We start from the raw sequence: 11037 nt of genomic DNA on the forward strand, positions 1-11037 counted from the left end.
GTGGGATGGACGGGAGGACAGTGGGATGGACGGGGGGACCGTGGGATGGACGGGGGGACCGTGGGATGGACAGGGTGAAAGTGGGATGGACAGGGGGACCGTGGGATGGACAGGGGGACAGACAGGTGGAAAATGGGATGGATGGGGGGACAGTGGGATGGAAAGGGGGACCGTGGGATGGACAGGAGGACAGTGGGATGGACGGGGGGGACAGTGGAATAGAAAAAGGGACAGTGGGATGGACAGGAGGACAGTGGGTTGGATGGGGGAACCGTGGGATGGACGGGGGGACAGTGGGATGGATGGGAGGACAGTGGGATGGACAGGGGGACATAGGATGGACGGGGGGACCGTGGGATGGACAGGGGCGGCAGTGGGATGAACAGGGGGGGCAGTGGGATGGACGGGGACAGTGGGTTGGACAGGGGGATAGTGGGATAGAAAGAAGGACAGGAGGACAGTGGGATGGACGGGGGGACAGTGGGATGGACAGGGAGACAGTGGGATGGACAGGGGGAACCGTGGGATGGACAGGGGGAACCGTGGGATGGACGGGAGGACAGTGGGATGGACGGGGGGACCGTGGGATGGACGGGGGGACCGTGGGATGGACAGGGTGAAAGTGGGATGGACAGGGGGACCGTGGGATGGACAGGGGGACAGACAGGTGGAAAATGGGATGGATGGGGGGACAGTGGGATGGAAAGGGGGACCGTGGGATGGACAGGAGGACAGTGGGATGGACGGGGGGGACAGTGGAATAGAAAAAGGGACAGTGGGATGGACAGGAGGACAGTGGGTTGGATGGGGGAACCGTGGGATGGACGGGGGGACAGTGGGATGGATGGGAGGACAGTGGGATGGACAGGGGGACATAGGATGGACGGGGGGACCGTGGGATGGACAGGGGCGGCAGTGGGATGAACAGGGGGGGCAGTGGGATGGACGGGGACAGTGGGTTGGACAGGGGGATAGTGGGATAGAAAGAAGGACAGGAGGACAGTGGGATGGACAGGGGGACGGTGGGATGAACGGGGGGACGGTGGGACGGACAGGGGGACTGTGGGATGGACAGGAGGACAGTGGGATGGACAGGGGGACAGTGGGATGGACAAGAGGACAGTGGGATGGACAGGGGGACAGTGAGATGGACAAGAGGACAGTGGGATGGACAGGAGGACCGTGGGATGGACAGGGGGACTGTGGGATGGACAGGAGGACAGTGGGATGGACAGGGGGACAGTGGGATGGACAAGAGGACAGTGGGATGGACAGGGGGACAGTGAGATGGACAAGAGGACAGTGGGATGGACAGGAGGACCTTGGGATGGACAGGGGGACTGTGGGATGGACAGGGGGACCGTGGGATGGACAGGGGGACCGTGGGATGGACAGGACAGTGGGATGGACAGGAGGACAGTGGGATGGACGGGGGACAGTGGGATGGATGGGGGAACCGTGGGATGGACGGGGGGACCGTGGGATGGACGGGGGGACCGTGGGATGGACGGGAGGACAGTGGGATGGACAGGGTGAAAGTGGGATGGACAGGGTGAAAGTGGGATGGACGGGAGGACAGTGGGATGGACGGGAGGACAGTGGGATGGACGGGAGGACAGTGGGATGGACGGGGGGACAGTGGGATGGACGGGGGGACAGTGGGATGGACAGGGGCGGCAGTGGGATGAACAGGGGGGCAGTGGGATGGACGGGGGACAGTGGGTTGGACGGGGGGATAGTGGGATAGAAAGAAGGACAGAAGGACAGTGGGATGGATGGGGGGACAGTGGGATGGACAAGGGGACCGTGGGATGGACAAGAGGACAGTGGGATGGACAGGGGGACAGTGAGATGGACAAGAGGACAGTGGGATGGACAGGAGGACCGTGGGATGGACAGGGGGACTGTGGGATGGACAGGGGGACCGTGGGATGGACAGGGGGACCGTGGGATGGACAGGACAGTGGGATGGACAGGAGGACAGTGGGATGGACGGGGGACAGTGGGATGGATGGGGGAACCGTGGGATGGACGGGGGGACCGTGGGATGGACGGGGGGACCGTGGGATGGACGGGAGGACAGTGGGATGGACAGGGTGAAAGTGGGATGGACAGGGTGAAAGTGGGATGGACGGGAGGACAGTGGGATGGACGGGAGGACAGTGGGATGGACGGGAGGACAGTGGGATGGACGGGGGGACAGTGGGATGGACGGGGGGACAGTGGGATGGACGGGGGGACAGTGGGATGGACAGGGGCGGCAGTGGGATGAACAGGGGGGGCAGTGGGATGGACGGGGGACAGTGGGTTGGACGGGGGGATAGTGGGATAGAAAGAAGGACAGAAGGACAGTGGGATGGATGGGGGGACAGTGGGATGGACAAGGGGACCGTGGGATGGACAGGAGGACAGTGGGATGGACAGGAGGACAGTGGGATGGACAGGGGGACAGTGGGATGGACAGGGGGACAGTGGGATGGACGGGGGGGACAGTGGAATAGAAAAAGGGACAGTGGGATGGACAGGAGGACAGTGGGTTGGATGGGGGAACCGTGGGATGGACGGGGGGACAGTGGGATGGATGGGAGGACAGTGGGATGGACAGGGGGACATAGGATGGACGGGGGGACCGTGGGATGGACAGGGGCGGCAGTGGGATGAACAGGGGGGGCAGTGGGATGGACGGGGACAGTGGGTTGGACAGGGGGATAGTGGGATAGAAAGAAGGACAGGAGGACAGTGGGATGGACAGGGGGACGGTGGGATGAACGGGGGGACGGTGGGACGGACAGGGGGACTGTGGGATGGACAGGAGGACAGTGGGATGGACAGGGGGACAGTGGGATGGACGGGGGGACAGTGGGATGGACAGGGGCGGCAGTGGGATGAACATGGGGGGCAGTGGGATGGACGGGGGACAGTGGGTTGGACGGGGGGATAGTGGGATAGAAAGAAGGACAGAAGGACAGTGGGATGGATGGGGGGACAGTGGGATGGACAAGGGGACCGTGGGATGGACAGGAGGACAGTGGGATGGACAGGAGGACAGTGGGATGGACAGGGGGACAGTGGGATGGACAGGGGGACAGTGGGATGGACAGGGGGAACCGTGGGATGGACAGGGGGAACCGTGGGATGGACGGGAGGACAGTGGGATGGACGGGGGGACCGTGGGATGGACGGGGGGACCGTGGGATGGACAGGGTGAAAGTGGGATGGACAGGGGGACCGTGGGATGGAAAGGGGGACAGTGGGATGGACAGGGGGACAGACAGGTGGAAAATGGGATGGATGGGGGGACAGTGGGATGGAAAGGGGGACCGTGGGATGGACAGGAGGACAGTGGGATGGACGGGGGGGACAGTGGAATAGAAAAAGGGACAGTGGGATGGACAGGAGGACAGTGGGTTGGATGGGGGAACCGTGGGATGGACGGGGGGACAGTGGGATGGATGGGAGGACAGTGGGATGGACAGGGGGACATAGGATGGACGGGGGGACCGTGGGATGGACAGGGGCGGCAGTGGGATGAACAGGGGGGGCAGTGGGATGGACGGGGACAGTGGGTTGGACAGGGGGATAGTGGGATAGAAAGAAGGACAGGAGGACAGTGGGATGGACAGGGGGACGGTGGGATGAACGGGGGGACGGTGGGACGGACAGGGGGACTGTGGGATGGACAGGAGGACAGTGGGATGGACAGGGGGAAAGTGGGATGGACAAGAGGACAGTGGGATGGACAGGAGGACCGTGGGATGGACAGGGGGACTGTGGGATGGACAGGAGGACAGTGGGATGGACAGGGGGACAGTGGGATGGACAAGAGGACAGTGGGATGGACAGGGGGACAGTGAGATGGACAAGAGGACAGTGGGATGGACAGGAGGACCGTGGGATGGACAGGGGGACTGTGGGATGGACAGGGGGACCGTGGGATGGACAGGGGGACCGTGGGATGGACAGGACAGTGGGATGGACAGGAGGACAGTGGGATGGACGGGGGACAGTGGGATGGATGGGGGAACCGTGGGATGGACGGGGGGACCGTGGGATGGACGGGGGGACAGTGGGATGGACGGGGGGACAGTGGGATGGACAGGGGCGGCAGTGGGATGAACAGGGGGGGCAGTGGGATGGACGGGGGACAGTGGGTTGGACGGGGGGATAGTGGGATAGAAAGAAGGACAGAAGGACAGTGGGATGGATGGGGGGACAGTGGGATGGACAAGGGGACCGTGGGATGGACAGGAGGACAGTGGGATGGACAGGAGGACAGTGGGATGGACAGGGGGACAGTGGGATGGACAGGGGGACAGTGGGATGGACGGGGGGGACAGTGGAATAGAAAAAGGGACAGTGGGATGGACAGGAGGACAGTGGGTTGGATGGGGGAACCGTGGGATGGACGGGGGGACAGTGGGATGGATGGGAGGACAGTGGGATGGACAGGGGGACATAGGATGGACGGGGGGACCGTGGGATGGACAGGGGCGGCAGTGGGATGAACAGGGGGGGCAGTGGGATGGACGGGGACAGTGGGTTGGACAGGGGGATAGTGGGATAGAAAGAAGGACAGGAGGACAGTGGGATGGACAGGGGGACGGTGGGATGAACGGGGGGACGGTGGGACGGACAGGGGGACTGTGGGATGGACAGGAGGACAGTGGGATGGACAGGGGGACAGTGGGATGGACGGGGGGACAGTGGGATGGACAGGGGCGGCAGTGGGATGAACATGGGGGGCAGTGGGATGGACGGGGGACAGTGGGTTGGACGGGGGGATAGTGGGATAGAAAGAAGGACAGAAGGACAGTGGGATGGATGGGGGGACAGTGGGATGGACAAGGGGACCGTGGGATGGACAGGAGGACAGTGGGATGGACAGGAGGACAGTGGGATGGACAGGGGGACAGTGGGATGGACAGGGGGACAGTGGGATGGACAGGGGGAACCGTGGGATGGACAGGGGGAACCGTGGGATGGACGGGAGGACAGTGGGATGGACGGGGGGACCGTGGGATGGACGGGGGGACCGTGGGATGGACAGGGTGAAAGTGGGATGGACAGGGGGACCGTGGGATGGAAAGGGGGACAGTGGGATGGACAGGGGGACAGACAGGTGGAAAATGGGATGGATGGGGGGACAGTGGGATGGAAAGGGGGACCGTGGGATGGACAGGAGGACAGTGGGATGGACGGGGGGGACAGTGGAATAGAAAAAGGGACAGTGGGATGGACAGGAGGACAGTGGGTTGGATGGGGGAACCGTGGGATGGACGGGGGGACAGTGGGATGGATGGGAGGACAGTGGGATGGACAGGGGGACATAGGATGGACGGGGGGACCGTGGGATGGACAGGGGCGGCAGTGGGATGAACAGGGGGGGCAGTGGGATGGACGGGGACAGTGGGTTGGACAGGGGGATAGTGGGATAGAAAGAAGGACAGGAGGACAGTGGGATGGACAGGGGGACGGTGGGATGAACGGGGGGACGGTGGGACGGACAGGGGGACTGTGGGATGGACAGGAGGACAGTGGGATGGACAGGGGGAAAGTGGGATGGACAAGAGGACAGTGGGATGGACAGGAGGACCGTGGGATGGACAGGGGGACTGTGGGATGGACAGGAGGACAGTGGGATGGACAGGGGGACAGTGGGATGGACAAGAGGACAGTGGGATGGACAGGGGGACAGTGAGATGGACAAGAGGACAGTGGGATGGACAGGAGGACCGTGGGATGGACAGGGGGACTGTGGGATGGACAGGGGGACCGTGGGATGGACAGGGGGACCGTGGGATGGACAGGACAGTGGGATGGACAGGAGGACAGTGGGATGGACGGGGGACAGTGGGATGGATGGGGGAACCGTGGGATGGACGGGGGGACCGTGGGATGGACGGGGGGACAGTGGGATGGACGGGGGGACAGTGGGATGGACAGGGGCGGCAGTGGGATGAACAGGGGGGGCAGTGGGATGGACGGGGGACAGTGGGTTGGACGGGGGGATAGTGGGATAGAAAGAAGGACAGAAGGACAGTGGGATGGATGGGGGGACAGTGGGATGGACAAGGGGACCGTGGGATGGACAGGAGGACAGTGGGATGGACAGGAGGACAGTGGGATGGACAGGGGGACAGTGGGATGGACAGGGGGACAGTGGGATGGACGGGGGGGACAGTGGAATAGAAAAAGGGACAGTGGGATGGACAGGAGGACAGTGGGTTGGATGGGGGAACCGTGGGATGGACGGGGGGACAGTGGGATGGATGGGAGGACAGTGGGATGGACAGGGGGACATAGGATGGACGGGGGGACCGTGGGATGGACAGGGGCGGCAGTGGGATGAACAGGGGGGGCAGTGGGATGGACGGGGACAGTGGGTTGGACAGGGGGATAGTGGGATAGAAAGAAGGACAGGAGGACAGTGGGATGGACAGGGGGACGGTGGGATGAACGGGGGGACGGTGGGACGGACAGGGGGACTGTGGGATGGACAGGAGGACAGTGGGATGGACAGGGGGACAGTGGGATGGACAAGAGGACAGTGGGATGGACAGGGGGACAGTGAGATGGACAAGAGGACAGTGGGATGGACAGGAGGACCGTGGGATGGACAGGGGGACTGTGGGATGGACAGGAGGACAGTGGGATGGACAGGGGGACAGTGGGATGGACAAGAGGACAGTGGGATGGACAGGGGGACAGTGAGATGGACAAGAGGACAGTGGGATGGACAGGAGGACCGTGGGATGGACAGGGGGACTGTGGGATGGACAGGGGGACCGTGGGATGGACAGGGGGACCGTGGGATGGACAGGACAGTGGGATGGACAGGAGGACAGTGGGATGGACGGGGGACAGTGGGATGGACGGGAGGACAGTGGGATGGACGGGAGGACAGTGGGATGGACAGGGTGAAAGTGGGATGGACAGGGTGAAAGTGGGATGGACGGGAGGACAGTGGGATGGACGGGAGGACAGTGGGATGGACGGGAGGACAGTGGGATGGACGGGGGGACAGTGGGATGGACGGGGGGACAGTGGGATGGACGGGGGGACAGTGGGATGGACAGGGGCGGCAGTGGGATGAACAGGGGGGGCAGTGGGATGGACGGGGGACAGTGGGTTGGACGGGGGGATAGTGGGATAGAAAGAAGGACAGAAGGACAGTGGGATGGATGGGGGGACAGTGGGATGGACAAGGGGACCGTGGGATGGACAGGAGGACAGTGGGATGGACAGGAGGACAGTGGGATGGACAGGGGGACAGTGGGATGGACAGGGGGACAGTGGGATGGACAGGGGGAACCGTGGGATGGACAGGGGGAACCGTGGGATGGACGGGAGGACAGTGGGATGGACGGGGGGACCGTGGGATGGACGGGGGGACCGTGGGATGGACAGGGTGAAAGTGGGATGGACAGGGGGACCGTGGGATGGACAGGGGGACAGACAGGTGGAAAATGGGATGGATGGGGGGACAGTGGGATGGAAAGGGGGACCGTGGGATGGACAGGAGGACAGTGGGATGGACGGGGGGGACAGTGGAATAGAAAAAGGGACAGTGGGATGGACAGGAGGACAGTGGGTTGGATGGGGGAACCGTGGGATGGACGGGGGGACAGTGGGATGGATGGGAGGACAGTGGGATGGACAGGGGGACATAGGATGGACGGGGGGACCGTGGGATGGACAGGGGCGGCAGTGGGATGAACAGGGGGGGCAGTGGGATGGACGGGGACAGTGGGTTGGACAGGGGGATAGTGGGATAGAAAGAAGGACAGGAGGACAGTGGGATGGACGGGGGGACAGTGGGATGGACAGGGAGACAGTGGGATGGACAGGGGGAACCGTGGGATGGACAGGGGGAACCGTGGGATGGACGGGAGGACAGTGGGATGGACGGGGGGACCGTGGGATGGACGGGGGGACCGTGGGATGGACAGGGTGAAAGTGGGATGGACAGGGGGACCGTGGGATGGACAGGGGGACAGACAGGTGGAAAATGGGATGGATGGGGGGACAGTGGGATGGAAAGGGGGACCGTGGGATGGACAGGAGGACAGTGGGATGGACGGGGGGGACAGTGGAATAGAAAAAGGGACAGTGGGATGGACAGGAGGACAGTGGGTTGGATGGGGGAACCGTGGGATGGACGGGGGGACAGTGGGATGGATGGGAGGACAGTGGGATGGACAGGGGGACATAGGATGGACGGGGGGACCGTGGGATGGACAGGGGCGGCAGTGGGATGAACAGGGGGGGCAGTGGGATGGACGGGGACAGTGGGTTGGACAGGGGGATAGTGGGATAGAAAGAAGGACAGGAGGACAGTGGGATGGACAGGGGGACGGTGGGATGAACGGGGGGACGGTGGGACGGACAGGGGGACTGTGGGATGGACAGGAGGACAGTGGGATGGACAGGGGGACAGTGGGATGGACAAGAGGACAGTGGGATGGACAGGGGGACAGTGAGATGGACAAGAGGACAGTGGGATGGACAGGAGGACCGTGGGATGGACAGGGGGACTGTGGGATGGACAGGAGGACAGTGGGATGGACAGGGGGACAGTGGGATGGACAAGAGGACAGTGGGATGGACAGGGGGACAGTGAGATGGACAAGAGGACAGTGGGATGGACAGGAGGACCTTGGGATGGACAGGGGGACTGTGGGATGGACAGGGGGACCGTGGGATGGACAGGGGGACCGTGGGATGGACAGGACAGTGGGATGGACAGGAGGACAGTGGGATGGACGGGGGACAGTGGGATGGATGGGGGAACCGTGGGATGGACGGGGGGACCGTGGGATGGACGGGGGGACCGTGGGATGGACGGGAGGACAGTGGGATGGACAGGGTGAAAGTGGGATGGACAGGGTGAAAGTGGGATGGACGGGAGGACAGTGGGATGGACGGGAGGACAGTGGGATGGACGGGAGGACAGTGGGATGGACGGGGGGACAGTGGGATGGACGGGGGGACAGTGGGATGGACAGGGGCGGCAGTGGGATGAACAGGGGGGCAGTGGGATGGACGGGGGACAGTGGGTTGGACGGGGGGATAGTGGGATAGAAAGAAGGACAGAAGGACAGTGGGATGGATGGGGGGACAGTGGGATGGACAAGGGGACCGTGGGATGGACAGGAGGACAGTGGGATGGACAGGAGGACAGTGGGATGGACAGGGGGACAGTGGGATGGACAGGGGGACAGTGGGATGGACAGGGGGAACCGTGGGATGGACAGGGGGAACCGTGGGATGGACGGGAGGACAGTGGGATGGACGGGGGGACCGTGGGATGGACGGGGGGACCGTGGGATGGACAGGGTGAAAGTGGGATGGACAGGGGGACCGTGGGATGGAAAGGGGGACAGTGGGATGGACAGGGGGACAGACAGGTGGAAAATGGGATGGATGGGGGGACAGTGGGATGGAAAGGGGGACCGTGGGATGGACAGGAGGACAGTGGGATGGACGGGGGGGACAGTGGAATAGAAAAAGGGACAGTGGGATGGACAGGAGGACAGTGGGTTGGATGGGGGAACCGTGGGATGGACGGGGGGACAGTGGGATGGATGGGAGGACAGTGGGATGGACAGGGGGACATAGGATGGACGGGGGGACCGTGGGATGGACAGGGGCGGCAGTGGGATGAACAGGGGGGGCAGTGGGATGGACGGGGACAGTGGGTTGGACAGGGGGATAGTGGGATAGAAAGAAGGACAGGAGGACAGTGGGATGGACAGGGGGACGGTGGGATGAACGGGGGGACGGTGGGACGGACAGGGGGACTGTGGGATGGACAGGAGGACAGTGGGATGGACAGGGGGAAAGTGGGATGGACAAGAGGACAGTGGGATGGACAGGAGGACCGTGGGATGGACAGGGGGACTGTGGGATGGACAGGAGGACAGTGGGATGGACAGGGGGACAGTGGGATGGACAAGAGGACAGTGGGATGGACAGGGGGACAGTGAGATGGACAAGAGGACAGTGGGATGGACAGGAGGACCGTGGGATGGACAGGGGGACTGTGGGATGGACAGGGGGACCGTGGGATGGACAGGGGGACCGTGGGATGGACAGGACAGTGGGATGGACAGGAGGACAGTGGGATGGACGGGGGACAGTGGGATGGATGGGGGAACCGTGGGATGGACGGGGGGACCGTGGGATGGACGGGGGGACAGTGGGATGGACGGGGGGACAGTGGGATGGACAGGGGCGGCAGTGGGATGAACAGGGGGGGCAGTGGGATGGACGGGGGACAGTGGGTTGGACGGGGGGATAGTGGGATAGAAAGAAGGACAGAAGGACAGTGGGATGGATGGGGGGACAGTGGGATGGACAAGGGGACCGTGGGATGGACAGGAGGACAGTGGGATGGACAGGAGGACAGTGGGATGGACAGGGGGACAGTGGGATGGACAGGGGGACAGTGGGATGGACGGGGGGGACAGTGGAATAGAAAAAGGGACAGTGGGATGGACAGGAGGACAGTGGGTTGGATGGGGGAACCGTGGGATGGACGGGGGGACAGTGGGATGGATGGGAGGACAGTGGGATGGACAGGGGGACATAGGATGGACGGGGGGACCGTGGGATGGACAGGGGCGGCAGTGGGATGAACAGGGGGGGCAGTGGGATGGACGGGGACAGTGGGTTGGACAGGGGGATAGTGGGATAGAAAGAAGGACAGGAGGACAGTGGGATGGACAGGGGGACGGTGGGATGAACGGGGGGACGGTGGGACGGACAGGGGGACTGTGGGATGGACAGGAGGACAGTGGGATGGACAGGGGGACAGTGGGATGGACGGGGGGACAGTGGGATGGACAGGGGCGGCAGTGGGATGAACATGGGGGGCAGTGGGATGGACGGGGGACAGTGGGTTGGACGGGGGGATAGTGGGATAGAAAGAAGGACAGAAGGACAGTGGGATGGATGGGGGGACAGTGGGATGGACAAGGGGACCGTGGGATGGACAGGAGGACAGTGGGATGGACAGGAGGACAGTGGGATGGACAG

The sequence above is a fragment of the Aquarana catesbeiana genome, linkage group LG11 (assembly GCF_042186555.1).
Source record: "Aquarana catesbeiana isolate 2022-GZ linkage group LG11, ASM4218655v1, whole genome shotgun sequence".
In the NCBI taxonomy this organism is placed as follows: Eukaryota; Metazoa; Chordata; class Amphibia; order Anura; family Ranidae; genus Aquarana; species Aquarana catesbeiana.